Consider the following 23,639-nt stretch of genomic DNA (forward strand, 5'->3'; position numbering starts at 1 on the left):
GGCTCCGATTCACTACTCCGTAAGAACAAAGTACCCGAAAAAGGCGCTAGGAGGCGCCTCCTTAGCTCAGTGGCTGAGAGCTGGTCTAGTAAACCAGAGGTCGTGAGTTCGATCCTCACAGGAGGCAAATGAATTTTGTAACAGCCCCTCCCACCGTGGCCCTTTCGAAAAAAGCGGTCAAGGATAAAAAAAATTATGAATGGGTGCGGTATTTAAGAAATGCTCTCGCAAATGAATAGTGTGAATGGTGCTATTAAAGTGGGCACCAGAATCTGCAGCTTTTGGCAGTCTCCGGAGAATGCCGACGTGAAATACTTAGTTCTTGTGATGTATTTTCTACCCCTGATAAAGACCCTCGCGATTGTTGTCGTCGTCGTCGTCGTCGGCGGCGGCGCCGCCGCCGCCGCTTTGGTAATGGCGACAACTCGCCATTGTATCACATAGGGTGAGGTACCTTCTGCAAGCGACTGAGATGGCACTAAGCGATTGAAGCTGATCTGCCACCTCTTGTTTGATCAGCGTCATAAGGGCTTGAATGTAACTTGCGATGGGACACAGCAAGAAGTAGCGTCGTACTTTTAGTACTGAAATTTGAGATGGAGAACTGCGTCAAAGATGGGAAATTCATTCTGCCAAGTGTACAAATGGCGGAAATGAAGTGTGTGTGGAGAAGTATACTGCACCAGTGACCGTGTGGCCTAATGGATAAGGCGTCGGACTTCGGATCCGAAGATTGCAGGTTCGAATCCTGTCACGGTCGAGTTTTTCCTGTTCTGCAAAAGATGCATGCTGTTTTACTGTGTTGTTTGAGTACTCTAAAACTAGTTGGAAGTTGCTGCTGTCCGCTTCCTGGCTGCAAAACCGGCGTCTACCAGAAGCACAAGCAAGACAAGGGTGATCTGTAGCGAAGTTTTCGGCACAGTGCCGTTCAGGAGAGTTTTTGTTGGAACTACTGCATCTGATTCAGGAGCCAAGGGCTACGCCACAGGCGTCTGCGCACTGTCGAGCATGTGTGTTGAATAATGGTGCTGATAGCCACGTATCATTTCAAGCAGATTTGATGCCTTTCGGAGACAATTTTTCATTGAATAGGATTGTAGCTGATTTGTGGCAGCAGGAAATAAGTTGTAGTCAAAAGAATCTTCAATAGATGGTCGCAGGTCAAATCAGTATTGTATGGCTCGTAACGCGTTGCGTGCAGCCCGGCTAGCTCAGTCGGTAGAGCATGAGACTCTTAATCTCAGGGTCGTGGGTTCGAGCCCCACGCTGGGCGGCGCAAAATTTTGTGTCTACGCGGATCCAACATGCGCCCCTCTCGTGAGCCTTGCGTAATGAACGTAACGGGTTACGACGATGCCTAGCTTCGTATGAATATCAGAGGAACGGTATTTGAAGCTGAAAGTGACTCTGAAATGAAATAAATGTGTTGTTTTGGAATTTTAGTTGTACATCGATATAGTGTGAGATGTGTAGGAAAGCAGCAGCTGTGCTAACTAAATGCAAATAATGGTCGCTCATGCGGTGCGTTTCGAGCTGAAGGGCTCCGATTCACTACTCTGTAAGAACAAAGTACCCGAAAAGGGCGCTAGGAGGCGCCTCCTTAGCTCAGTGGCAGAGCGCTGGTCTAGTAAACCAGAGGTCGTGAGTTCGATCCTCACAGGAGGCAAATGAATTTTGTAACAGCCCCTCCCACCGTGGCCCTTTCGAAAAAAGCGGTCAAGGATAAAAAAAATTATGAATGGGTGCGGTATTTAAGAAATGCTCTCGCAAATGAATAGTGTGAATGGTGCTATTAAAGTGGGCACCAGAATCTGCAGCTTTTGGCAGTCTCCGGAGAATGCCGACGTGAAATACTTAGTTCTTGTGATGTATTTTCTACCCCTGATAAAGACCCTCGCGATTGTTGTCGTCGTCGTCGTCGTCGTCGTCGTCGTCGTCGGCGCCGCCGCCGCCGCTTTGGTAATAGCGACAACTCGCCATTGTATCACATAGGGTGAGGTACCTTCTGCAAGCGACTGAGATGGCACTAAGCGATTGAAGCTGATTTGCCACCTCTTGTTTGATCAGCGTCATAAGGGCTTGAATGTAACTTGCGATGGGACACAGCAAGAAGTAGCGTCGTACTTTTAGTACTGAAATTTGAGATGGAGAACTGCGTCAAAGATGGGAAATTCATTCTGCCAAGTGTACAAATGGCGAAAATGAAGTGTGTGTGGAGAAGTATACTGCACCAGTGACCGTGTGGCCTAATGGATAAGGCGTCGGACTTCGGATCCGAATATTGCAGGTTCGAATCCTGTCACGGTCGAGATTTTCCTGTTCTGCAAAAGATGCATGCTGTTTTACTGTGTTGTTTGAGTACTCTAAAACTAGTTGGAAGTTGCTGCTGTCCGCTTCCTGGCTGCAAAACCGGCGTCTACCAGAAGCACAAGCAAGACAAGGGTGATCTGTAGCGAAGTTTTCGGCACAGTGCCGTTCAGGAGAGTTTTTGTTGGAACTACTGCATCTGATTCAGGAGCCAAGGGCTACGCCACAGGCGTCTGCGCACTGTCGAGCATGTGTGTTGAATAATGGTGCTGATAGCCACGTATCATTTCAAGCAGATTTGATGCCTTTCGGAGACAATTTTTCATTGAATAGGATTGTAGCTGATTTGTGGCAGCAGGAAATAAGTTGTAGTCAAAAGAATCTTCAATAGATGGTCGCAGGTCAAATCAGTATTGTATGGCTCGTAACGCGTTGCGTGCAGCCCGGCTAGCTCAGTCGGTTGAGCATGAGACTCTTAATCTCAGGGTCGTGTGTTCGAGCCCCACGCTGGGCGGCGCAAAATTTTGTGTCTACGCGGATCCAACATGCGCCCCTCTCGTGAGCCTTGCGTAATGAACGTAACGGGTTACGACGATGCCTAGCTTCGTATGAATATCAGAGGAACGGTATTTGAAGCTGAAAGTGACTCTGAAATGAAATAAATGTGTTGTTTTGGAATTTTAGTTGTACATCGATATAGTGTGAGATGTGTAGGAAAGCAGCAGCTGTGCTAACTAAATGCAAATAATGGTCGCTCATGCGGTGCGTTTCGAGCTGAAGGGCTCCGATTCACTACTCTGTAAGAACAAAGTACCCGAAAAGGGCGCTAGGAGGCGCCTCCTTAGCTCAGTGGCAGAGCGCTGGTCTAGTAAACCAGAGGTCGTGAGTTCGATCCTCACAGGAGGCAAATGAATTTTGTAACAGCCCCTCCCACCGTGGCCGTTTCGAAAAAAGCGGTCAAGGATAAAAAAAATTATGAATGGGTGCGGTATTTAAGAAATGCTCTCGCAAATGAATAGTGTGAATGGTGCTATTAAAGTGGGCACCAGAATCTGCAGCTTTTGGCAGTCTCCGGAGAATGCCGACGTGAAATACTTAGTTCTTGTCATGTATTTTCTACCCCTGATAAAGACCCTCGCGATTGTGGTCGTCGTCGTCGTCGTCGTCGTCGTCGTCGGCGCCGCCGCCGCCGCTTTGGTAATAGCGACAACTCGCCATTGTATCACATAGGGTGAGGTACCTTCTGCAAGCGACTGAGATGGCACTAAGCGATTGAAGCTGATTTGCCACCTCTTGTTTGATCAGCGTCATAAGGGCTTGAATGTAACTTGCGATGGGACACAGCAAGAAGTAGCGTCGTACTTTTAGTACTGAAATTTGAGATGGAGAACTGCGTCAAAGATGGGAAATTCATTCTGCCAAGTGTACAAATGGCGGAAATGAAGTGTGTGTGGAGAAGTATACTGCACCAGTGACCGTGTGGCCTAATGGATAAGGCGTCGGACTTCGGATCCGAAGATTGCAGGTTCGAATCCTGTCACGGTCGAGTTTTTCCTGTTCTGCAAAAGATGCATGCTGTTTTACTGTGTTGTTTGAGTACTCTAAAACTAGTTGGAAGTTGCTGCTGTCCGCTTCCTGGCTGCAAAACCGGCGTCTACCAGAAGCACAAGCAAGACAAGGGTGATCTGTAGCGAAGTTTTCGGCACAGTGCCGTTCAGGAGAGTTTTTGTTGGAACTACTGCATCTGATTCAGGAGCCAAGGGCTACGCCACAGGCGTCTGCGCACTGTCGAGCATGTGTGTTGAATAATGGTGCTGATAGCCACGTATCATTTCAAGCAGATTTGATGCCTTTCGGAGACAATTTTTCATTGAATAGGATTGTAGCTGATTTGTGGCAGCAGGAAATAAGTTGTAGTCAAAAGAATCTTCAATAGATGGTCGCAGGTCAAATCAGTATTGTATGGCTCGTAACGCGTTGCGTGCAGCCCGGCTAGCTCAGTCGGTAGAGCATGAGACTCTTAATCTCAGGGTCGTGGGTTCGAGCCCCACGCTGGGCGGCGCAAAATTTTGTGTCTACGCGGATCCAACATGCGCCCCTCTCGTGAGCCTTGCGTAATGAACGTAACGGGTTACGACGATGCCTAGCTTCGTATGAATATCAGAGGAACGGTATTTGAAGCTGAAAGTGACTCTGAAATGAAATAAATGTGTTGTTTTGGAATTTTAGTTGTACATCGATATAGTGTGAGATGTGTAGGAAAGCAGCAGCTGTGCTAACTAAATGCAAATAATGGTCGCTCATGCGGTGCGTTTCGAGCTGAAGGGCTCCGATTCACTACTCTGTAAGATAAAAGTACCCGAAAAGGGCGCTAGGAGGCGCCTCCTTAGATCAGTGGCAGAGCGCTGGTCTAGTAAACCAGAGGTCGTGAGTTCGATCCTCACAGGAGGCAAATGAATTTTGTAACAGCCCCTCCCACCGTGGCCCTTTCGAAAAAAGCGGTCAAGGATAAAAAAAATTATGAATGGGTGCGGTATTTAAGAAATGCTCTCGCAAATGAATAGTGTGAATGGTGCTATTAAAGTGGGCACCAGAATCTGCAGCTTTTGGCAGTCTCCGGAGAATGCCGACGTGAAATACTTAGTTCTTGTGATGTATTTTCTACCCCTGATAAAGACCCTCGCGATTGTCGTCGTCGTCGTCGTCGTCGTCGTCATCGTCGTCATCGTCGTCGTCGTCGGCGCCGCCGCCGCCGCTTTGGTAATAGCGACAACTCGCCATTGTATCACATAGGGTGAGGTACCTTCTGCAAGCGACTGAGATGGCACTAAGCGATTGAAGCTGATTTGCCACCTCTTGTTTGATCAGCGTCATAAGGGCTTGAATGTAACTTGCGATGGGACACAGCAAGAAGTAGCGTCGTACTTTTAGTACTGAAATTTGAGATGGAGAACTGCGTCAAAGATGGGAAATTCATTCTGCCAAGTGTACAAATGGCGAAAATGAAGTGTGTGTGGAGAAGTATACTGCACCAGTGACCGTGTGGCCTAATGGATAAGGCGTCGGACTTCGGATCCGAATATTGCAGGTTCGAATCCTGTCACGGTCGAGATTTTCCAGTTCTGCAAAAGATGCATGCTGTTTTACTGTGTTGTTTGAGTACTCTAAAACTAGTTGGAAGTTGCTGCTGTCCGCTTCCTGGCTGCAAAACTGGCGTCTACCAGAAGCACAAGCAAGACAAGGGTGATCTGTAGCGAAGTTTTCGGCACAGTGCCGTTCAGGAGAGTTTTTGTTGGAACTACTGCATCTGATTCAGGAGCCAAGGGCTACGCCACAGGCGTCTGCGCACTGTCGAGCATGTGTGTTGAATAATGGTGCTGATAGCCACGTATCATTTCAAGCAGATTTGATGCCTTTCGGAGACAATTTTTCATTGAATAGGATTGTAGCTGATTTGTGGCAGCAGGAAATAAGTTGTAGTCAAAAGAATCTTCAATAGATGGTCGCAGGTCAAATCAGTATTGTATGGCTCGTAACGCGTTGCGTGCAGCCCGGCTAGCTCAGTCGGTTGAGCATGAGACTCTTAATCTCAGGGTCGTGTGTTCGAGCCCCACGCTGGGCGGCGCAAAATTTTGTGTCTACGCGGATCCAACATGCGCCCCTCTCGTGAGCCTTGCGTAATGAACGTAACGGGTTACGACGATGCCTAGCTTCGTATGAATATCAGAGGAACGGTATTTGAAGCTGAAAGTGACTCTGAAATGAAATAAATGTGTTGTTTTGGAATTTTAGTTGTACATCGATATAGTGTGAGATGTGTAGGAAAGCAGCAGCTGTGCTAACTAAATGCAAATAATGGTCGCTCATGCGGTGCGTTTCGAGCTGAAGGGCTCCGATTCACTACTCTGTAAGAACAAAGTACCCGAAAAGGGCGCTAGGAGGCGCCTCCTTAGCTCAGTGGCAGAGCGCTGGTCTAGTAAACCAGAGGTCGTGAGTTCGATCCTCACAGGAGGCAAATGAATTTTGTAACAGCCCCTCCCACCGTGGCCGTTTCGAAAAAAGCGGTCAAGGATAAAAAAAATTATGAATGGGTGCGGTATTTAAGAAATGCTCTCGCAAATGAATAGTGTGAATGGTGCTATTAAAGTGGGCACCAGAATCTGCAGCTTTTGGCAGTCTCCGGAGAATGCCGACGTGAAATACTTAGTTCTTGTCATGTATTTTCTACCCCTGATAAAGACCCTCGCGATTGTGGTCGTCGTCGTCATCGTCGTCGTCGTCGGCGCCGCCGCCGCCGCTTTGGTAATAGCGACAACTCGCCATTGTATCACATAGGGTGAGGTACCTTCTGCAAGCGACTGAGATGGCACTAAGCGATTGAAGCTGATTTGCCACCTCTTGTTTGATCAGCGTCATAAGGGCTTGAATGTAACTTGCGATGGGACACAGCAAGAAGTAGCGTCGTACTTTTAGTACTGAAATTTGAGATGGAGAACTGCGTCAAAGATGGGAAATTCATTCTGCCAAGTGTACAAATGGCGAAAATGAAGTGTGTGTGGAGAAGTATACTGCACCAGTGACCGTGTGGCCTAATGGATAAGGCGTCGGACTTCGGATCCGAATATTGCAGGTTCGAATCCTGTCACGGTCGAGATTTTCCAGTTCTGCAAAAGATGCATGCTGTTTTACTGTGTTGTTTGAGTACTCTAAAACTAGTTGGAAGTTGCTGCTGTCCGCTTCCTGGCTGCAAAACTGGCGTCTACCAGAAGCACAAGCAAGACAAGGGTGATCTGTAGCGAAGTTTTCGGCACAGTGCCGTTCAGGAGAGTTTTTGTTGGAACTACTGCATCTGATTCAGGAGCCAAGGGCTACGCCACAGGCGTCTGCGCACTGTCGAGCATGTGTGTTGAATAATGGTGCTGATAGCCACGTATCATTTCAAGCAGATTTGATGCCTTTCGGAGACAATTTTTCATTGAATAGGATTGTAGCTGATTTGTGGCAGCAGGAAATAAGTTGTAGTCAAAAGAATCTTCAATAGATGGTCGCAGGTCAAATCAGTATTGTATGGCTCGTAACGCGTTGCGTGCAGCCCGGCTAGCTTAGTCGGTAGAGCATGAGACTCTTAATCTCAGGGTCGTGGGTTCGAGCCCCACGCTGGGCGGCGCAAAATTTTGTGTCTACGCGGATTTAACATGCGCCCCTCTCGTGAGCCTTGCGTAATGAACGTAACGGGTTACGACGATGCCTAGCTTCGTATGAATATCAGAGGAACGGTATTTGAAGCTGAAAGTGACTCTGAAATGAAATAAATGTGTTGTTTTGGAATTTTAGTTGTACATCGATATAGTGTGAGATGTGTAGGAAAGCAGCAGCTGTGCTAACTAAATGCAAATAATGGTCGCTCATGCGGTGCGTTTCGAGCTGAAGGGCTCCGATTCACTACTCTGTAAGAACAAAGTACCCGAAAAGGGCGCTAGGAGGCGCCTCCTTAGCTCAGTGGCAGAGCGCTGGTCTAGTAAACCAGAGGTCGTGAGTTCGATCCTCACAGGAGGCAAATGAATTTTGTAACAGCCCCTCCCACCGTGGCCCTTTCGAAAAAAGCGGTCAAGGATAAAAAAAATTATGAATGGGTGCGGTATTTAAGAAATGCTCTCGCAAATGAATAGTGTGAATGGTGCTATTAAAGTGGGCACCAGAATCTGCAGCTTTTGGCAGTCTCCGGAGAATGCCGACGTGAAATACTTAGTTCTTGTGATGTATTTTATACCCCTGATAAAGACCCTCGCGAGTGTGGTCGTCGTCGTCGTCGTCGTCGTCGGCGCCGCCGCCGCCGCTTTGGTAATAGCGACAACTCGCCATTGTATCACATAGGGTGAGGTACCTTCTGCAAGCGACTGAGATGGCACTAAGCGATTGAAGCTGATTTGCCACCTCTTGTTTGATCAGCGTCATAAGGGCTTGAATGTAACTTGCGATGGGACACAGCAAGAAGTAGCGTCGTACTTTTAGTACTGAAATTTGAGATGGAGAACTGCGTCAAAGATGGGAAATTCATTCTGCCAAGTGTACAAATGGCGAAAATGAAGTGTGTGTGGAGAAGTATACTGCACCAGTGACCGTGTGGCCTAATGGATAAGGCGTCGGACTTTGGATCCGAATATTGCAGGTTCGAATCCTGTCACGGTCGAGATTTTCCTGTTCTGCAAAAGATGCATGCTGTTTTACTGTGTTGTTTGAGTACTCTAAAACTAGTTGGAAGTTGCTGCTGTCCGCTTCCTGGCTGCAAAACCGGCGTCTACCAGAAGCACAAGCAAGACAAGGGTGATCTGTAGCGAAGTTTTCGGCACAGTGCCGTTCAGGAGAGTTTTTGTTGGAACTACTGCATCTGATTCAGGAGCCAAGGGCTACGCCACAGGCGTCTGCGCACTGTCGAGCATGTGTGTTGACTAATGGTGCTGATAGCCACGTATCATTTCAAGCAGATTTGATGCCTTTCGGAGACAATTTTTCATTGAATAGGATTGTAGCTGATTTGTGGCAGCAGGAAATAAGTTGTAGTCAAAAGAATCTTCAATAGATGGTCGCAGGTCAAATCAGTAATGTATGGCTCGTAACGCGTTGCGTGCAGCCCGGCTAGCTCAGTCGGTTGAGCATGAGACTCTTAATCTCAGGGTCGTGGGTTCGAGCCCCACGCTGGGCGGCGCAAAATTTTGTGTCTACGCGGATCCAACATGCGCCCCTCTCGTGAGCCTTGCGTAATGAACGTAACGGGTTACGACGATGCCTAGCTTCGTATGAATATCAGAGGAACGGTATTTGAAGCTGAAAGTGACTCTGAAATGAAATAAATGTGTTGTTTTGGAATTTTAGTTGTACATCGATATAGTGTGAGATGTGTAGGAAAGCAGCAGCTGTGCTAACTAAATGCAAATAATGGTCGCTCATGCGGTGCGTTTCGAGCTGAAGGGCTCCGATTCACTACTCTGTAAGAACAAAGTACCCGAAAAGGGCGCTAGGAGGCGCCTCCTTAGCTCAGTGGCAGAGCGCTGGTCTAGTAAACCAGAGGTCGTGAGTTCGATCCTCACAGGAGGCAAATGAATTTTGTAACAGCCCCTCCCACCGTGGCCCTTTCGAAAAAAGCGGTCAAGGATAAAAAAAATTATGAATGGGTGCGGTATTTAAGAAATGCTCTCGCAAATGAATAGTGTGAATGGTGCTATTAAAGTGGGCACCAGAATCTGCAGCTTTTCCCCCACGCGGATCCTGTATGATCTTATCCCCTTCCCTCACCTCCTCCTCTTCCTCGAAAGGATACGAATCCTCTACACCTCCCGTAAACTCGATCCTCCCCACCCGCTCGTCTCCCCGATCCTCTCCCACCCCCGCCCGCTGCCGCGCCTGTACTCTCATGTCCCACCCGGTCTCCATCTCTCCACCCTCCTTACCCTCTCCCAAGGTGGCTTCCGCCAGCTCCCCCTCCCTGATGATGCCCTCCTCCCCTCCATTTACCCCTCCTACCAACTTTGATCCTCCCGCCCTCCTCCCGTGCTTGCTCCTCCGGGCACCCTCCCTCCCTTCTCTCCCTTTTTCCCTCCCTCCTCCTTTTCTCTCCCCTTCTCCCCCGGGCCCCCCCTCCCCTGTCCCTCGCCCTCTTGCCCCCGTCTCCCCCGCCGTTGGCATCTTATTCTCCCCTCTCCCCCCACCTCCCCCCCTGTTCCGCTCTTGGCAGGTCCCCGGACTCGCACACGCTCCGTGGACTTTCGCGCGCCGGAGATCGCCGCCATCAGTGTCTTGTGTGTGCCGTCGTGTTTCGTGTTCAGTGTTTCCCGTCACGCTCCGTTGTTCACCAGTGCCATCGTCTTCTTCAGTGTCTGTGCGTCGTCTCAACAGTTTGCAGTGTGGTTTATCGTCAAGTGTGAACGGCTCCGTGTTTGTCTCTCTGTGTCTCCTATTTTATCGCCCACCATTTTGTGACTTTTCTGTTTTTCTCCTGTTTTTTGTGCTTCTGTCTCATTTGGCTGAAGAGCAGCGTAGTGTGCTGCTGCCAGCCTGCTTATTGTATAGGCATTAAAATGACAATAAAGTAAAAAAAAAAAAAAAAAAACTGCAGCTTTTGGCAGTCTCCGGAGAATGCCGACGTGAAATACTTAGTTCTTGTCATGTATTTTCTACCCCTGATAAAGACACTCGCGATTGTGGTCGTCGTCGTCGTCGTCGTCGTCGTCGTCGTCGGCGCCGCCGCCGCCGCTTTGGTAATAGCGACAACTCGCCATTGTATCACATAGGGTGAGGTACCTTCTGCAAGCGACTGAGATGGCACTAAGCGATTGAAGCTGATTTGCCACCTCTTGTTTGATCAGCGTCATAAGGGCTTGAATGTAACTTGCGATGGGACACAGCAAGAAGTAGCGTCGTACTTTTAGTACTGAAATTTGAGATGGAGAACTGCGTCAAAGATGGGAAATTCATTCTGCCAAGTGTACAAATGGCGGAAATGAAGTGTGTGTGGAGAAGTATACTGCACCAGTGACCGTGTGGCCTAATGGATAAGGCGTCGGACTTCGGATCCGAATATTGCAGGTTCGAATCCTGTCACGGTCGAGTTTTTCCTGTTCTGCAAAAGATGCATGCTGTTTTACTGTGTTGTTTGAGTACTCTAAAACTAGTTGGAAGTTGCTGCTGTCCGCTTCCTGGCTGCAAAACCGGCGTCTACCAGAAGCACAAGCAAGACAAGGGTGATCTGTAGCGAAGTTTTCGGCACAGTGCCGTTCAGGAGAGTTTTTGTTGGAACTACTGCATCTGATTCAGGAGCCAAGGGCTACGCCACAGGCGTCTGCGCACTGTCGAGCATGTGTGTTGAATAATGGTGCTGATAGCCACGTATCATTTCAAGCAGATTTGATGCCTTTCGGAGACAATTTTTCATTGAATAGGATTGTAGCTGATTTGTGGCAGCAGGAAATAAGTTGTAGTCAAAAGAATCTTCAATAGATGGTCGCAGGTCAAATCAGTATTGTATGGCTCGTAACGCGTTGCGTGCAGCCCGGCTAGCTCAGTCGGTAGAGCATGAGATTCTTAATCTCAGGGTCGTGGGTTCGAGCCCCACGCTGGGCAGCGCAAAATTTTGTGTCTACGCGGATCCAACATGCGCCCCTCTCGTGAGCCTTGCGTAATGAACGTAACGGGTTACGACGATGCCTAGCTTCGTATGAATATCAGAGGAACGGTATTTGAAGCTGAAAGTGACTCTGAAATGAAATAAATGTGTTGTTTTGGATTTTTAGTTGTACATCGATATAGTGTGAGATGTGTAGGAAAGCAGCAGCTGTGCTAACTAAATGCAAATAATGGTCGCTCATGCGGTGCGTTTCGAGCTGAAGGGCTCCGATTCACTACTCTGTAAGAACAAAGTACCCGAAAAGGGCGCTAGGAGGCGCCTCCTTAGCTCAGTGGCAGAGCGCTGGTCTAGTAAACCAGAGGTCGTGAGTTCGATCCTCACAGGAGGCAAATGAATTTTGTAACAGCCCCTCCCACCGTGGCCCTTTCGAAAAAAGCGGTCAAGGATAAAAAAAATTATGAATGGGTGCGGTATTTAAGAAATGCTCTCGCAAATGAATAGTGTGAATGGTGCTATTAAAGTGGGCACCAGAATCTGCAGCTTTTGGCAGTCTCCGGAGAATGCCGACGTGAAATACTTAGTTCTTGTGATGTATTTTCTACCCCTGATAAAGACCCTCGCGATTGTGGTCGTCGTCGTCGTCGTCGTCGTCGTCGTCGGCGGCGCCGCCGCCGCCGCTTTGGTAATAGCGACAACTTGCCATTGTATCACATAGGGTGAGGTACCTTCTGCAAGCGACTGAGATGGCACTAAGCGATTGAAGCTGATTTGCCACCTCTTGTTTGATCAGCGTCATAAGGGCTTGAATGTAACTTGCGATGGGACACAGCAAGAAGTAGCGTCGTACTTTTAGTACTGAAATTTGAGATGGAGAACTGCGTCAAAGATGGGAAATTCATTCTGCCAAGTGTACAAATGGCGAAAATGAAGTGTGTGTGGAGAAGTATACTGCACCAGTGACCGTGTGGCCTAATGGATAAGGCGTCGGACTTCGGATCCGAATATTGCAGGTTCGAATCCTGTCACGGTCGAGATTTTCCTGTTCTGCAAAAGATGCATGCTGTTTTACTGTGTTGTTTGAGTACTCTAAAACTAGTTGGAAGTTGCTGCTGTCCGCTTCCTGGCTGCAAAACCGGCGTCTACCAGAAGCACAAGCAAGACAAGGGTGATCTGTAGCGAAGTTTTCGGCACAGTGCCGTTCAGGAGAGTTTTTGTTGGAACTACTGCATCTGATTCAGGAGCCAAGGGCTACGCCACAGGCGTCTGCGCACTGTCGAGCATGTGTGTTGACTAATGGTGCTGATAGCCACGTATCATTTCAAGCAGATTTGATGCCTTTCGGAGACAATTTTTCATTGAATAGGATTGTAGCTGATTTGTGGCAGCAGGAAATAAGTTGTAGTCAAAAGAATCTTCAATAGATGGTCGCAGGTCAAATCAGTAATGTATGGCTCGTAACGCGTTGCGTGCAGCCCGGCTAGCTCAGTCGGTTGAGCATGAGACTCTTAATCTCAGGGTCGTGGGTTCGAGCCCCACGCTGGGCGGCGCAAAATTTTGTGTCTACGCGGATCCAACATGCGCCCCTCTCGTGAGCCTTGCGTAATGAACGTAACGGGTTACGACGATGCCTAGCTTCGTATGAATATCAGAGGAACGGTATTTGAAGCTGAAAGTGACTCTGAAATGAAATAAATGTGTTGTTTTGGAATTTTAGTTGTACATCGATATAGTGTGAGATGTGTAGGAAAGCAGCAGCTGTGCTAACTAAATGCAAATAATGGTCGCTCATGCGGTGCGTTTCGAGCTGAAGGGCTCCGATTCACTACTCTGTAAGAACAAAGTACCCGAAAAAGGCGCTAGGAGGCGCCTCCTTAGCTCAGTGGCAGAGCGCTGGTCTAGTAAACCAGAGGTCGTGAGTTCGATCCTCACAGGAGGCAAATGAATTTTGTAACAGCCCCTCCCACCGTGGCCCTTTCGAAAAAAGCGGTCAAGGATAAAAAAAATTATGAATGGGTGCGGTATTTAAGAAATGCTCTCGCAAATGAATAGTGTGAATGGTGCTATTAAAGTGGGCACCAGAATCTGCAGCTTTTCCCCCACGCGGATCCTGTATGATCTTATCCCCTTCCCTCACCTCCTCCTCTTCCTCGAAAGGATACGAATCCTCTACACCTCCCGTAAACTCGATCCTCCCCACCCGCTCGTCTCCCCGATCCTCTCCCACCCCCGCCCGCTGCCGCGCCTGTACTCTCATGTCCCACCCGGTCTCCATCTCTCCACCCTCCTCACCCTCTCCCAAGGTGGCTTCCGCCAGCTCCCCCTCCCTGATGATGCCCTCCTCCCCTCCATTTACCCCTCCTACCAACTTTGATCCTCCCGCCCTCCTCCCGTGCTTGCTCCTCCGGGCACCCTCCCTCCCTTCTCTCCCTTTTTCCCTCCCTCCTCCTTTTCTCTCCCCTTCTCCCCCGGGCCCCCCCTCCCCTGTCCCTCGCCCTCTTGCCCCCGTCTCCCCCGCCGTTGGCATCTTATTCTCCCCTCTCCCCCCACCTCCCCCCCTGTTCCGCTCTTGGCAGGTCCCCGGACTCGCACACGCTCCGTGGACTTTCGCGCGCCGGAGATCGCCGCCATCAGTGTCTTGTGTGTGCCGTCGTGTTTCGTGTTCAGTGTTTCCCGTCACGCTCCGTTGTTCACCAGTGCCATCGTCTTCTTCAGTGTCTGTGCGTCGTCTCAACAGTTTGCAGTGTGGTTTATCGTCAAGTGTGAACGGCTCCGTGTTTGTCTCTCTGTGTCTCCTATTTTATCGCCCACCATTTTGTGACTTTTCTGTTTTTCTCCTGTTTTTTGTGCTTCTGTCTCATTTGGCTGAAGAGCAGCGTAGTGTGCTGCTGCCAGCCTGCTTATTGTATAGGCATTAAAATGACAATAAAGTAAAAAAAAAAAAAAAAAACTGCAGCTTTTGGCAGTCTCCGGAGAATGCCGACGTGAAATACTTAGTTCTTGTCATGTATTTTCTACCCCTGATAAAGACACTCGCGATTGTGGTCGTCGTCGTCGTCGTCGTCGTCGTCGTCGTCGGCGCCGCCGCCGCCGCTTTGGTAATAGCGACAACTCGCCATTGTATCACATAGGGTGAGGTACCTTCCGCAAGCGACTGAGATGGCACTAAGCGATTGAAGCTGATTTGCCACCTCTTGTTTGATCAGCGTCATAAGGGCTTGAATGTAACTTGCGATGGGACACAGCAAGAAGTAGCGTCGTACTTTTAGTACTGAAATTTGAGATGGAGAACTGCGTCAAAGATGGGAAATTCATTCTGCCAAGTGTACAAATGGCGGAAATGAAGTGTGTGTGGAGAAGTATACTGCACCAGTGACCGTGTGGCCTAATGGATAAGGCGTCGGACTTCGGATCCGAGGATTGCAGGTTCGAATCCTGTCACGGTCGAGTTTTTCCTGTTCTGCAAAATATGCATGCTGTTTTACTGTGTTGTTTGAGTACTCTAAAACTAGTTGGAAGTTGCTGCTGTCCGCTTCCTGGCTGCAAAACCGGCGTCTACCAGAAGCACAAGCAAGACAAGGGTGATCTGTAGCGAAGTTTTCGGCACAGTGCCGTTCAGGAGAGTTTTTGTTGGAACTACTGCATCTGATTCAGGAGCCAAGGGCTACGCCACAGGCGTCTGCGCACTGTCGAGCATGTGTGTTGAATAATGGTGCTGATAGCCACGTATCATTTCAAGCAGATTTGATGCCTTTCGGAGACAATTTTTCATTGAATAGGATTGTAGCTGATTTGTGGCAGCAGGAAATAAGTTGTAGTCAAAAGAATCTTCAATAGATGGTCGCAGGTCAAATCAGTATTGTATGGCTCGTAACGCGTTGCGTGCAGCCCGGCTAGCTCAGTCGGTAGAGCATGAGATTCTTAATCTCAGGGTCGTGGGTTCGAGCCCCACGCTGGGCGGCGCAAAATTTTGTGTCTACGCGGATCCAACATGCGCCCCTCTCGTGAGCCTTGCGTAATGAACGTAACGGGTTACGACGATGCCTAGCTTCGTATGAATATCAGAGGAACGGTATTTGAAGCTGAAAGTGACTCTGAAATGAAATAAATGTGTTGTTTTGGAATTTTAGTTGTACATCGATATAGTGTGAGATGTGTAGGAAAGCAGCAGCTGTGCTAACTAAATGCAAATAATGGTCGCTCATGCGGTGCGTTTCGAGCTGAAGGGCTCCGATTCACTACTCTGTAAGAACAAAGTACCCGAAAAGGGCGCTAGGAGGCGCCTCCTTAGCTCAGTGGCAGAGCGCTGGTCTAGTAAACCAGAGGTCGTGAGTTCGATCCTCACAGGAGGCAAATGAATTTTGTAACAGCCCCTCCCACCGTGGCCCTTTCGAAAAAAGCGGTCAAGGATAAAAAAAATTATGAATGGGTGCGGTATTTAAGAAATGCTCTCGCAAATGAATAGTGTGAATGGTGCTATTAAAGTGGGCACCAGAATCTGCAGCTTTTGGCAGTCTCCGGAGAATGCCGACGTGAAATACTTAGTTCTTGTGATGTATTTTCTACCCCTGATAAAGACCCTCGCGATTGTGGTCGTCGTCGTCGTCGTCGTCGTCGGCGCCGCCGCCGCCGCTTTGGTAATAGCGACAACTCGCCATTGTATCACATAGGGTGAGGTACCTTCTGCAAGCGACTGAGATGGCACTAAGCGATTGAAGCTGATTTGCCACCTCTTGTTTGATCAGCGTCATAAGGGCTTGAATGTAACTTGCGATGGGACACAGCAAGAAGTAGCGTCGTACTTTTAGTACTGAAATTTGAGATGGAGAACTGCGTCAAAGATGGGAAATTCATTCTGCCAAGTGTACAAATGGCGAAAATGAAGTGTGTGTGGAGAAGTATACTGCACCAGTGACCGTGTGGCCTAATGGATAAGGCGTCGGACTTCGGATCCGAATATTGCAGGTTCGAATCCTGTCACGGTCGAGATTTTCCTGTTCTGCAAAAGATGCATGCTGTTTTACTGTGTTGTTTGAGTACTCTAAAACTAGTTGGAAGTTGCTGCTGTCCGCTTCCTGGCTGCAAAACCGGCGTCTACCAGAAGCACAAGCAAGACAAGGGTGATCTGTAGCGAAGTTTTCGGCACAGTGCCGTTCAGGAGAGTTTTTGTTGGAACTACTGCATCTGATTCAGGAGCCAAGGGCTACGCCACAGGCGTCTGCGCACTGTCGAGCATGTGTGTTGACTAATGGTGCTGATAGCCACGTATCATTTCAAGCAGATTTGATGCCTTTCGGAGACAATTTTTCATTGAATAGGATTGTAGCTGATTTGTGGCAGCAGGAAATAAGTTGTAGTCAAAAGAATCTTCAATAGATGGTCGCAGGTCAAATCAGTAATGTATGGCTCGTAACGCGTTGCGTGCAGCCCGGCTAGCTCAGTCGGTTGAGCATGAGACTCTTAATCTCAGGGTCGTGGGTTCGAGCCCCACGCTGGGCGGCGCAAAATTTTGTGTCTACGCGGATCCAACATGCGCCCCTCTCGTGAGCCTTGCGTAATGAACGTAACGGGTTACGACGATGCCTAGCTTCGTATGAATATCAGAGGAACGGTATTTGAAGCTGAAAGTGACTCTGAAATGAAATAAATGTGTTGTTTTGGAATTTTAGTTGTACATCGATATAGTGTGAGATGTGTAGGAAAGCAGCAGCTGTGCTAACTAAATGCAAATAATGGTCGCTCATGCGGTGCGTTTCGAGCTGAAGGGCTCCGATTCACTACTCTGTAAGAACAAAGTACCCGAAAAGGGCGCTAGGAGGCGCCTCCTTAGCTCAGTGGCAGAGCGCTGGTCTAGTAAACCAGAGGTCGTGAGTTCGATCCTCACAGGAGGCAAATGAATTTTGTAACAGCCCCTCCCACCGTGGCCCTTTCGAAAAAAGCGGTCAAGGATAAAAAAAATTATGAATGGGTGCGGTATTTAAGAAATGCTCTCGCAAATGAATAGTGTGAATGGTGCTATTAAAGTGGGCACCAGAATCTGCAGCTTTTCCCCCACGCGGATCCTGTATGATCTTATCCCTTTCCCTCACCTCCTCCTCTTCCTCGAAAGGATACGAATCCTCTACACCTCCCGTAAACTCGATCCTCCCCACCCGCTCGTCTCCCCGATCCTCTCCCACCCCCGCCCGCTGCCGCGCCTGTACTCTCATGTCCCACCCGGTCTCCATCTCTCCACCCTCCTTACCCTCTCCCAAGGTGGCTTCCGCCAGCTCCCCCTCCCTGATGATGCCCTCCTCCCCTCCATTTACCCCTCCTACCAACTTTGATCCTCCCGCCCTCCTCCCGTGCTTGCTCCTCCGGGCACCCTCCCTCCCTTCTCTCCCTTTTTCCCTCCCTCCTCCTTTTCTCTCCCCTTCTCCCCCGGGCCCCCCCTCCCCTGTCCCTCGCCCTCTTGCCCCCGTCTCCCCCGCCGTTGGCATCTTATTCTCCCCTCTCCCCCCACCTCCCCCCCTGTTCCGCTCTTGGCAGGTCCCCGGACTCGCACACGCTCCGTGGACTTTCGCGCGCCGGAGATCGCCGCCATCAGTGTCTTGTGTGTGCCGTCGTGTTTCGTGTTCAGTGTTTCCCGTCACGCTCCGTTGTTCACCAGTGCCATCGTCTTCTTCAGTGTCTGTGCGTCGTCTCAACAGTTTGCAGTGTGGTTTATCGTCAAGTGTGAACGGCTCCGTGTTTGTCTCTCTGTGTCTCCTATTTTATCGCCCACCATTTTGTGACTTTTCTGTTTTTCTCCTGTTTTTTGTGCTTCTGTCTCATTTGGCTGAAGAGCAGCGTAGTGTGCTGCTGCCAGCCTGCTTATTGTATAGGCATTAAAATGACAATAAAGTAAAAAAAAAAAAAAAAAACTGCAGCTTTTGGCAGTCTCCGGAGAATGCCGACGTGAAATACTTAGTTCTTGTCATGTATTTTCTACCCCTGATAAAGACACTCGCGATTGTGGTCGTCGTCGTCGTCGTCGTCGTCGTCGTCGTCGGCGCCGCCGCCGCCGCTTTGGTAATAGCGACAACTCGCCATTGTATCACATAGGGTGAGGTACCTTCTGCAAGCGACTGAGATGGCACTAAGCGATTGAAGCTGATTTGCCACCTCTTGTTTGATCAGCGTCATAAGGGCTTGAATGTAACTTGCGATGGGACACAGCAAGAAGTAGCGTCGTACTTTTAGTACTGAAATTTGAGATGGAGAACTGCGTCAAAGATGGGAAATTCATTCTGCCAAGTGTACAAATGGCGGAAATGAAGTGTGTGTGGAGAAGTATACTGCACCAGTGACCGTGTGGCCTAATGGATAAGGCGTCGGACTTCGGATCCGAATATTGCAGGTTCGAATCCTGTCACGGTCGAGTTTTTCCTGTTCTGCAAAAGATGCATGCTGTTTTACTGTGTTGTTTGAGTACTCTAAAACTAGTTGGAAGTTGCTGCTGTCCGCTTCCTGGCTGCAAAACCGGCGTCTACCAGAAGCACAAGCAAGACAAGGGTGATCTGTAGCGAAGTTTTCGGCACAGTGCCGTTCAGGAGAGTTTTTGTTGGAACTACTGCATCTGATTCAGGAGCCAAGGGCTACGCCACAGGCGTCTGCGCACTGTCGAGCATGTGTGTTGAATAATGGTGCTGATAGCCACGTATTATTTCAAGCAGATTTGATGCCTTTCGGAGACAATTTTTCATTGAATAGGATTGTAGCTGATTTGTGGCAGCAGGAAATAAGTTGTAGTCAAAAGAATCTTCAATAGATGGTCGCAGGTCAAATCAGTATTGTATGGCTCGTAACGCGTTGCGTGCAGCCCGGCTAGCTCAGTCGGTTGAGCATGAGACTCTTAATCTCAGGGTCGTGGGTTCGAGCCCCACGCTGGGCGGCGCAAAATTTTGTGTCTACGCGGATCCAACATGCGCCCCTCTCGTGAGCCTTGCGTAATGAACGTAACGGGTTACGACGATGCCTAGCTTCGTATGAATATCAGAGGAACGGTATTTGAAGCTGAAAGTGACTCTGAAATGAAATAAATGTGTTGTTTTGGAATTTTAGTTGTACATCGATATAGTGTGAGATGTGTAGGAAAGCAGCAGCTGTGCTAACTAAATGCAAATAATGGTCGCTCATGCGGTGCGTTTCGAGCTGAAGGGCTCCGATTCACTACTCTGTAAGAACAAAGTACCCGTAAAGGGCGCTAGGAGGCGCCTCCTTAGCTCAGTGGCAGAGCGCTGGTCTAGTAAACCAGAGGTCGTGAGTTCGATCCTCACAGGAGGCAAATGAATTTTGTAACAGCCCCTCCCACCGTGGCCCTTTCGAAAAAAGCGGTCAAGGATAAAAAAAATTATGAATGGGTGCGGTATTTAAGAAATGCTCTCGCAAATGAATAGTGTGAATGGTGCTATTAAAGTGGGCACCAGAATCTGCAGCTTTTGGCAGGCTCCGGAGAATGCCGACGTGAAATACTTAGTTCTTGTCATGTATTTTCTACCCCTGATAAAGACCCTCGCGATTGTGGTCGTCGTCGTCGTCGTCGTCGTCGTCGGCGCCGCCGCTTTGGTAATAGCGACAACTCGCCATTGTATCACATAGGGTGAGGTACCTTCTGCAAGCGACTGAGATGGCACTAAGCGATTGAAGCTGATTTGCCACCTCTTGTTTGATCAGCGTCATAAGGGCTTGAATGTAACTTGCGATGGGACACAGCAAGAAGTAGCGTCGTACTTTTAGTACTGAAATTTGAGATGGAGAACTGCGTCAAAGATGGGAAATTCATTCTGCCAAGTGTACAAATGGCGGAAATGAAGTGTGTGTGGAGAAGTATACTGCACCAGTGACCGTGTGGCCTAATGGATAAGGCGTCGGACTTCGGATCCGAGGATTGCAGGTTCGAATCCTGTCACGGTCGAGTTTTTCCTGTTCTGCAAAAGATGCATGCTGTTTTACTGTGTTGTTTGAGTACTCTAAAACTAGTTGGAAGTTGCTGCTGTCCGCTTCCTGGCTGCAAAACCGGCGTCTACCAGAAGCACAAGCAAGACAAGGGTGATCTGTAGCGAAGTTTTCGGCACAGTGCCGTTCAGGAGAGTTTTTGTTGGAACTACTGCATCTGATTCAGGAGCCAAGGGCTACGCCACAGGCGTCTGCGCACTGTCGAGCATGTGTGTTGAATAATGGTGCTGATAGCCACGTATCATTTCAAGCAGATTTGATGCCTTTCGGAGACAATTTTTCATTGAATAGGATTGTAGCTGATTTGTGGCAGCAGGAAATAAGTTGTAGTCAAAAGAATCTTCAATAGATGGTCGCAGGTCAAATCAGTATTGTATGGCTCGTAACGCGTTGCGTGCAGCCCGGCTAGCTCAGTCGGTAGAGCATGAGATTCTTAATCTCAGGGTCGTGGGTTCGAGCCCCACGCTGGGCGGCGCAAAATTTTGTGTCTACGCGGATCCAACATGCGCCCCTCTCGTGAGCCTTGCGTAATGAACGTAACGGGTTACGACGATGCCTAGCTTCGTATGAATATCAGAGGAACGGTATTTGAAGCTGAAAGTGACTCTGAAATGAAATAAATGTGTTGTTTTGGATTTTTAGTTGTACATCGATATAGTGTGAGATGTGTAGGAAAGCAGCAGCTGTGCTAACTAAATGCAAATAATGGTCGCTCATGCGGTGCGTTTCGAGCTGAAGGGCTCCGATTCACTACTCTGTAAGAACAAAGTACCCGAAAAGGGCGCTAGGAGGCGCCTCCTTAGCTCAGTGGCAGAGCGCTGGTCTAGTAAACCAGAGGTCGTGAGTTCGATCCTCACAGGAGGCAAATGAATTTTGTAACAGCCCCTCCCACCGTGGCCCTTTCGAAAAAAGCGGTCAAGGATAAAAAAAATTATGAATGGGTGCGGTATTTAAGAAATGCTCTCGCAAATGAATAGTGTGAATGGTGCTATTAAAGTGGGCACCAGAATCTGCAGCTTTTGGCAGTCTCCGGAGAATGCCGACGTGAAATACTTAGTTCTTGTGATGTATTTTCTACCCCTGATAAAGACCCTCGCGAATGTCGTCGTCGTCGTCGGCGCCGGCGCCGCCGCCGCCGCTTTGGTAATAGCGACAACTCGCCATTGTATCACATAGGGTGAGGTACCTTCTGCAAGCGACTGAGATGGCACTAAGCGATTGAAGCTGATTTGCCACCTCTTGTTTGATCAGCGTCATAAGGGCTTGAATGTAACTTGCGATGGGACACAGCAAGAAGTAGCGTCGTACTTTTAGTACTGAAATTTGAGATGGAGAACTGCGTCAAAGATGGGAAATTCATTCTGCCAAGTGTACAAATGGCGGAAATGAAGTGTGTGTGGAGAAGTATACTGCACCAGTGACCGTGTGGCCTAATGGATAAGGCGTCGGACTTCGGATCCGAGGATTGCAGGTTCGAATCCTGTCACGGTCGAGTTTTTCCTGTTCTGCAAAAGATGCATGCTGTTTTACTGTGTTGTTTGAGTACTCTAAAACTAGTTGGAAGTTGCTGCTGTCCGCTTCCTGGCTGCAAAACCGGCGTCTACCAGAAGCACAAGCAAGACAAGGGTGATCTGTAGCGAAGTTTTCGGCACAGTGCCGTTCAGGAGAGTTTTTGTTGGAACTACTGCATCTGATTCAGGAGCCAAGGGCTACGCCACAGGCGTCTGCGCACTGTCGAGCATGTGTGTTGAATAATGGTGCTGATAGCCACGTATCATTTCAAGCAGATTTGATGCCTTTCGGAGACAATTTTTCATTGAATAGGATTGTAGCTGATTTGTGGCAGCAGGAAATAAGTTGTAGTCAAAAGAATCTTCAATAGATGGTCGCAGGTCAAATCAGTATTGTATGGCTCGTAACGCGTTGCGTGCAGCCCGGCTAGCTCAGTCGGTAGAGCATGAGATTCTTAATCTCAGGGTCGTGGGTTCGAGCCCCACGCTGGGCGGCGCAAAATTTTGTGTCTACGCGGATCCAACATGCGCCCCTCTCGTGAGCCTTGCGTAATGAACGTAACGGGTTACGACGATGCCTAGCTTCGTATGAATATCAGAGGAACGGTATTTGAAGCTGAAAGTGACTCTGAAATGAAATAAATGTGTTGTTTTGGAATTTTAGTTGTACATCGATATAGTGTGAGATGTGTAGGAAAGCAGCAGCTGTGCTAACTAAATGCAAATAATGGTCGCTCATGCGGTGCGTTTCGAGCTGAAGGGCTCCGATTCACTACTCTGTAAGAACAAAGTACCCGAAAAGGGCGCTAGGAGGCGCCTCCTTAGCTCAGTGGCAGAGCGCTGGTCTAGTAAACCAGAGGTCGTGAGTTCGATCCTCACAGGAGGCAAATGAATTTTGTAACAGCCCCTCCCACCGTGGCCCTTTCGAAAAAAGCGGTCAAGGATAAAAAAAATTATGAATGGGTGCGGTATTTAAGAAATGCTCTCGCAAATGAATAGTGTGAATGGTGCTATTAAAGTGGGCACCAGAATCTGCAGCTTTTGGCAGTCTCCGGAGAATGCCGACGTGAAATACTTAGTTCTTGTGATGTATTTTCTACCCCTGATAAAGACCCTCGCGAATGTCGTCGTCGTCGTCGGCGCCGGCGCCGCCGCCGCCGCTTTGGTAATAGCGACAACTCGCCATTGTATCACATAGGGTGAGGTACCTTCTGCAAGCGACTGAGATGGCACTAAGCGATTGAAGCTGATTTGCCACCTCTTGTTTGATCAGCGTCATAAGGGCTTGAATGTAACTTGCGATGGGACACAGCAAGAAGTAGCGTCGTACTTTTAGTACTGAAATTTGAGATGGAGAACTGCGTCAAAGATGGGAAATTCATTCTGCCAAGTGTACAAATGGCGAAAATGAAGTGTGTGTGGAGAAGTATACTGCACCAGTGACCGTGTGGCCTAATAGATAAGGCGTCGGACTTCGGATCCGAATATTGCAGGTTCGAATCCTGTCACGGTCGAGATTTTCCTGTTCTGCAAAAGATGCATGCTGTTTTACTGTGTTGTTTGAGTACTCTAAAACTAGTTGGAAGTTGCTGCTGTCCGCTTCCTGGCTGCAAAACCGGCGTCTACCAGAAGCACAAGCAAGACAAGGGTGATCTGTAGCGAAGTTTTCGGCACAGTGCCGTTCAGGAGAGTTTTTGTTGGAACTACTGCATCTGATTCAGGAGCCA

At 48.7% G+C, this 23,639-nt stretch overlaps 41 non-coding genes across 41 annotated transcripts; all 41 read left to right on the forward strand.

The window, feature by feature from the left end:
• Window positions 1-55: 55 nt before the first annotated feature.
• Trnat-agu (transfer RNA threonine (anticodon AGU)) lies at window positions 56-127 on the forward strand. Its single transcript has one exon. It is a non-coding gene; the product is annotated as a tRNA-Thr (tRNA).
• A 560-nt stretch (window positions 128-687) lies between these two features.
• On the forward strand, window positions 688-760 carry Trnar-ucg (transfer RNA arginine (anticodon UCG)). The gene has a single exon. It is a non-coding gene; the product is annotated as a tRNA-Arg (tRNA).
• Window positions 761-1,200: 440 nt separating this feature from the next.
• Window positions 1,201-1,273, forward strand: Trnak-cuu (transfer RNA lysine (anticodon CUU)). Its single transcript has one exon. It is a non-coding gene; the product is annotated as a tRNA-Lys (tRNA).
• A 321-nt stretch (window positions 1,274-1,594) lies between these two features.
• On the forward strand, window positions 1,595-1,666 carry Trnat-agu (transfer RNA threonine (anticodon AGU)). Its single transcript has one exon. It is a non-coding gene; the product is annotated as a tRNA-Thr (tRNA).
• A 569-nt stretch (window positions 1,667-2,235) lies between these two features.
• Trnar-ucg (transfer RNA arginine (anticodon UCG)) lies at window positions 2,236-2,308 on the forward strand. The gene has a single exon. It is a non-coding gene; the product is annotated as a tRNA-Arg (tRNA).
• A 440-nt stretch (window positions 2,309-2,748) lies between these two features.
• Window positions 2,749-2,821, forward strand: Trnak-cuu (transfer RNA lysine (anticodon CUU)). The gene has a single exon. It is a non-coding gene; the product is annotated as a tRNA-Lys (tRNA).
• Window positions 2,822-3,142: 321 nt separating this feature from the next.
• On the forward strand, window positions 3,143-3,214 carry Trnat-agu (transfer RNA threonine (anticodon AGU)). The gene has a single exon. It is a non-coding gene; the product is annotated as a tRNA-Thr (tRNA).
• Window positions 3,215-3,780: 566 nt separating this feature from the next.
• On the forward strand, window positions 3,781-3,853 carry Trnar-ucg (transfer RNA arginine (anticodon UCG)). The gene has a single exon. It is a non-coding gene; the product is annotated as a tRNA-Arg (tRNA).
• A 440-nt stretch (window positions 3,854-4,293) lies between these two features.
• Trnak-cuu (transfer RNA lysine (anticodon CUU)) lies at window positions 4,294-4,366 on the forward strand. Its single transcript has one exon. It is a non-coding gene; the product is annotated as a tRNA-Lys (tRNA).
• Window positions 4,367-4,687: 321 nt separating this feature from the next.
• On the forward strand, window positions 4,688-4,759 carry Trnat-agu (transfer RNA threonine (anticodon AGU)). Its single transcript has one exon. It is a non-coding gene; the product is annotated as a tRNA-Thr (tRNA).
• Window positions 4,760-5,343: 584 nt separating this feature from the next.
• Window positions 5,344-5,416, forward strand: Trnar-ucg (transfer RNA arginine (anticodon UCG)). The gene has a single exon. It is a non-coding gene; the product is annotated as a tRNA-Arg (tRNA).
• A 440-nt stretch (window positions 5,417-5,856) lies between these two features.
• Window positions 5,857-5,929, forward strand: Trnak-cuu (transfer RNA lysine (anticodon CUU)). Its single transcript has one exon. It is a non-coding gene; the product is annotated as a tRNA-Lys (tRNA).
• Window positions 5,930-6,250: 321 nt separating this feature from the next.
• Trnat-agu (transfer RNA threonine (anticodon AGU)) lies at window positions 6,251-6,322 on the forward strand. Its single transcript has one exon. It is a non-coding gene; the product is annotated as a tRNA-Thr (tRNA).
• A 563-nt stretch (window positions 6,323-6,885) lies between these two features.
• Trnar-ucg (transfer RNA arginine (anticodon UCG)) lies at window positions 6,886-6,958 on the forward strand. Its single transcript has one exon. It is a non-coding gene; the product is annotated as a tRNA-Arg (tRNA).
• Window positions 6,959-7,398: 440 nt separating this feature from the next.
• On the forward strand, window positions 7,399-7,471 carry Trnak-cuu (transfer RNA lysine (anticodon CUU)). Its single transcript has one exon. It is a non-coding gene; the product is annotated as a tRNA-Lys (tRNA).
• Window positions 7,472-7,792: 321 nt separating this feature from the next.
• Window positions 7,793-7,864, forward strand: Trnat-agu (transfer RNA threonine (anticodon AGU)). The gene has a single exon. It is a non-coding gene; the product is annotated as a tRNA-Thr (tRNA).
• Window positions 7,865-8,424: 560 nt separating this feature from the next.
• On the forward strand, window positions 8,425-8,497 carry Trnaq-uug (transfer RNA glutamine (anticodon UUG)). Its single transcript has one exon. It is a non-coding gene; the product is annotated as a tRNA-Gln (tRNA).
• A 440-nt stretch (window positions 8,498-8,937) lies between these two features.
• Trnak-cuu (transfer RNA lysine (anticodon CUU)) lies at window positions 8,938-9,010 on the forward strand. The gene has a single exon. It is a non-coding gene; the product is annotated as a tRNA-Lys (tRNA).
• A 321-nt stretch (window positions 9,011-9,331) lies between these two features.
• On the forward strand, window positions 9,332-9,403 carry Trnat-agu (transfer RNA threonine (anticodon AGU)). The gene has a single exon. It is a non-coding gene; the product is annotated as a tRNA-Thr (tRNA).
• Window positions 9,404-10,838: 1,435 nt separating this feature from the next.
• Window positions 10,839-10,911, forward strand: Trnar-ucg (transfer RNA arginine (anticodon UCG)). Its single transcript has one exon. It is a non-coding gene; the product is annotated as a tRNA-Arg (tRNA).
• Window positions 10,912-11,351: 440 nt separating this feature from the next.
• Trnak-cuu (transfer RNA lysine (anticodon CUU)) lies at window positions 11,352-11,424 on the forward strand. The gene has a single exon. It is a non-coding gene; the product is annotated as a tRNA-Lys (tRNA).
• A 321-nt stretch (window positions 11,425-11,745) lies between these two features.
• On the forward strand, window positions 11,746-11,817 carry Trnat-agu (transfer RNA threonine (anticodon AGU)). The gene has a single exon. It is a non-coding gene; the product is annotated as a tRNA-Thr (tRNA).
• Window positions 11,818-12,386: 569 nt separating this feature from the next.
• Window positions 12,387-12,459, forward strand: Trnar-ucg (transfer RNA arginine (anticodon UCG)). The gene has a single exon. It is a non-coding gene; the product is annotated as a tRNA-Arg (tRNA).
• A 440-nt stretch (window positions 12,460-12,899) lies between these two features.
• Trnak-cuu (transfer RNA lysine (anticodon CUU)) lies at window positions 12,900-12,972 on the forward strand. Its single transcript has one exon. It is a non-coding gene; the product is annotated as a tRNA-Lys (tRNA).
• A 321-nt stretch (window positions 12,973-13,293) lies between these two features.
• Window positions 13,294-13,365, forward strand: Trnat-agu (transfer RNA threonine (anticodon AGU)). Its single transcript has one exon. It is a non-coding gene; the product is annotated as a tRNA-Thr (tRNA).
• Window positions 13,366-14,799: 1,434 nt separating this feature from the next.
• Trnar-ucg (transfer RNA arginine (anticodon UCG)) lies at window positions 14,800-14,872 on the forward strand. Its single transcript has one exon. It is a non-coding gene; the product is annotated as a tRNA-Arg (tRNA).
• A 440-nt stretch (window positions 14,873-15,312) lies between these two features.
• Trnak-cuu (transfer RNA lysine (anticodon CUU)) lies at window positions 15,313-15,385 on the forward strand. The gene has a single exon. It is a non-coding gene; the product is annotated as a tRNA-Lys (tRNA).
• A 321-nt stretch (window positions 15,386-15,706) lies between these two features.
• Trnat-agu (transfer RNA threonine (anticodon AGU)) lies at window positions 15,707-15,778 on the forward strand. Its single transcript has one exon. It is a non-coding gene; the product is annotated as a tRNA-Thr (tRNA).
• Window positions 15,779-16,338: 560 nt separating this feature from the next.
• Window positions 16,339-16,411, forward strand: Trnar-ucg (transfer RNA arginine (anticodon UCG)). The gene has a single exon. It is a non-coding gene; the product is annotated as a tRNA-Arg (tRNA).
• A 440-nt stretch (window positions 16,412-16,851) lies between these two features.
• Trnak-cuu (transfer RNA lysine (anticodon CUU)) lies at window positions 16,852-16,924 on the forward strand. Its single transcript has one exon. It is a non-coding gene; the product is annotated as a tRNA-Lys (tRNA).
• A 321-nt stretch (window positions 16,925-17,245) lies between these two features.
• On the forward strand, window positions 17,246-17,317 carry Trnat-agu (transfer RNA threonine (anticodon AGU)). The gene has a single exon. It is a non-coding gene; the product is annotated as a tRNA-Thr (tRNA).
• Window positions 17,318-18,751: 1,434 nt separating this feature from the next.
• Trnar-ucg (transfer RNA arginine (anticodon UCG)) lies at window positions 18,752-18,824 on the forward strand. Its single transcript has one exon. It is a non-coding gene; the product is annotated as a tRNA-Arg (tRNA).
• Window positions 18,825-19,264: 440 nt separating this feature from the next.
• On the forward strand, window positions 19,265-19,337 carry Trnak-cuu (transfer RNA lysine (anticodon CUU)). The gene has a single exon. It is a non-coding gene; the product is annotated as a tRNA-Lys (tRNA).
• Window positions 19,338-19,658: 321 nt separating this feature from the next.
• On the forward strand, window positions 19,659-19,730 carry Trnat-agu (transfer RNA threonine (anticodon AGU)). The gene has a single exon. It is a non-coding gene; the product is annotated as a tRNA-Thr (tRNA).
• A 557-nt stretch (window positions 19,731-20,287) lies between these two features.
• Window positions 20,288-20,360, forward strand: Trnar-ucg (transfer RNA arginine (anticodon UCG)). The gene has a single exon. It is a non-coding gene; the product is annotated as a tRNA-Arg (tRNA).
• Window positions 20,361-20,800: 440 nt separating this feature from the next.
• On the forward strand, window positions 20,801-20,873 carry Trnak-cuu (transfer RNA lysine (anticodon CUU)). Its single transcript has one exon. It is a non-coding gene; the product is annotated as a tRNA-Lys (tRNA).
• A 321-nt stretch (window positions 20,874-21,194) lies between these two features.
• Window positions 21,195-21,266, forward strand: Trnat-agu (transfer RNA threonine (anticodon AGU)). Its single transcript has one exon. It is a non-coding gene; the product is annotated as a tRNA-Thr (tRNA).
• A 554-nt stretch (window positions 21,267-21,820) lies between these two features.
• Window positions 21,821-21,893, forward strand: Trnar-ucg (transfer RNA arginine (anticodon UCG)). Its single transcript has one exon. It is a non-coding gene; the product is annotated as a tRNA-Arg (tRNA).
• A 440-nt stretch (window positions 21,894-22,333) lies between these two features.
• Window positions 22,334-22,406, forward strand: Trnak-cuu (transfer RNA lysine (anticodon CUU)). The gene has a single exon. It is a non-coding gene; the product is annotated as a tRNA-Lys (tRNA).
• Window positions 22,407-22,727: 321 nt separating this feature from the next.
• Window positions 22,728-22,799, forward strand: Trnat-agu (transfer RNA threonine (anticodon AGU)). Its single transcript has one exon. It is a non-coding gene; the product is annotated as a tRNA-Thr (tRNA).
• Window positions 22,800-23,353: 554 nt separating this feature from the next.
• Trnar-ucg (transfer RNA arginine (anticodon UCG)) lies at window positions 23,354-23,426 on the forward strand. Its single transcript has one exon. It is a non-coding gene; the product is annotated as a tRNA-Arg (tRNA).
• Window positions 23,427-23,639: the final 213 nt, after the last annotated feature.

Source organism: Schistocerca cancellata, unplaced genomic scaffold (assembly GCF_023864275.1).
Source record: "Schistocerca cancellata isolate TAMUIC-IGC-003103 unplaced genomic scaffold, iqSchCanc2.1 HiC_scaffold_316, whole genome shotgun sequence".
NCBI lineage: Eukaryota > Metazoa > Arthropoda > Insecta > Orthoptera > Acrididae > Schistocerca > Schistocerca cancellata.